Raw genomic sequence first — 1,189 nt, forward strand, 5'->3', positions numbered from 1 at the left:
ATTATAAGGGCACTAAACCCAGACACATTGCCGTTGATTCCGACTCATAGCGACTCTATAGGACAGAGCAGAACTGCTCCATAGGATTTCTAAGGAGTGGCTGGTGGATTTGAACTGCTGACCTTTTGGTTAGTAGCTGAGGTCCTAACTAGTGCGTCACCAGGGCTCCTATAAGGACACTACTCAGATTTAGTTAGGATCCACCCTACTCTGTATAACCCCATGTTAACTCGTGTTAACTAATAACATTGTCAAAGACCTTCTTTCCCATCAAGGTCATGTTTACAGGCACCAGGAGTTAGGACTTCAGTGTACCTTTTTAGGGGGATGGGGCACAATTCCATCCATAACAACTCAGGACAAAAGATGTATAAGTTCCATAATTTAGAATTTAATGGGGGAGACAAACACATTTTAAAAAATCATCAAAACTCAATATGGTAAGTCCTAATAGAGGAATAAGATTAAAGACTTTACAGGAGTAGATTTTTTAAATTATTTAGAAATGGATCTTTGCCAGCTGTCCTTTTCAAACCATCTAACTGTCCTTGCTTTGTTATTTAACCCTTTATGGACTGAGTTTTGGGATATCTACCTTGCTTAGAAGGACCCATGGTGGCACAAATAGTTTACATCCATCGACCAACCCGAAGGCTGACAATTGGAACCCACCCAACAGCATCGCAGAACAAAGGCCTGGTGATCTGCTTCCTCAAAGACCACAGCCAAGGAAACCCTATGGAGCAGCTCCACTCTGTGACAACGAGGTAACCGTGAGTCAGAATCAACTGGACAACAATAGGTTTTCTTTGATTCACCTTTGCTTAGAGCCCCTGTGTTTTTGGATGGTGTTTGCAATATTTTATTTAGGATTTTTACATAAATATTTATAAAGAGTATGCATCTGTAGTTTTCTTTTTGGTGCTATTTTTATTGGTTTAGATACCAACGTTATACTTGCTTCAAGGAAGAATTTGGAATTCTTTTGTTTTAAGCTTTTGAGTTTTTGATGTGATTTTTTTTTTTTTTAATTCTACAACTGTTTCAGAACATTTAGTTCAGATTGGAATGTTGGGTAGTTTTCTTCTGCCACATGATTTCTTTTGGGTGGAGAATTTTTATCAGCTGAAATTTCTTCCATTTTCTGTTTGTTTTGAAATATCTTATATTTGCTAGGTGCCCTGGTGGT

Source organism: Trichechus manatus, unplaced genomic scaffold (genome assembly GCF_000243295.1).
Source record: "Trichechus manatus latirostris isolate Lorelei unplaced genomic scaffold, TriManLat1.0 scaffold00102, whole genome shotgun sequence".
Lineage (NCBI taxonomy): Eukaryota > Metazoa > Chordata > Mammalia > Sirenia > Trichechidae > Trichechus > Trichechus manatus.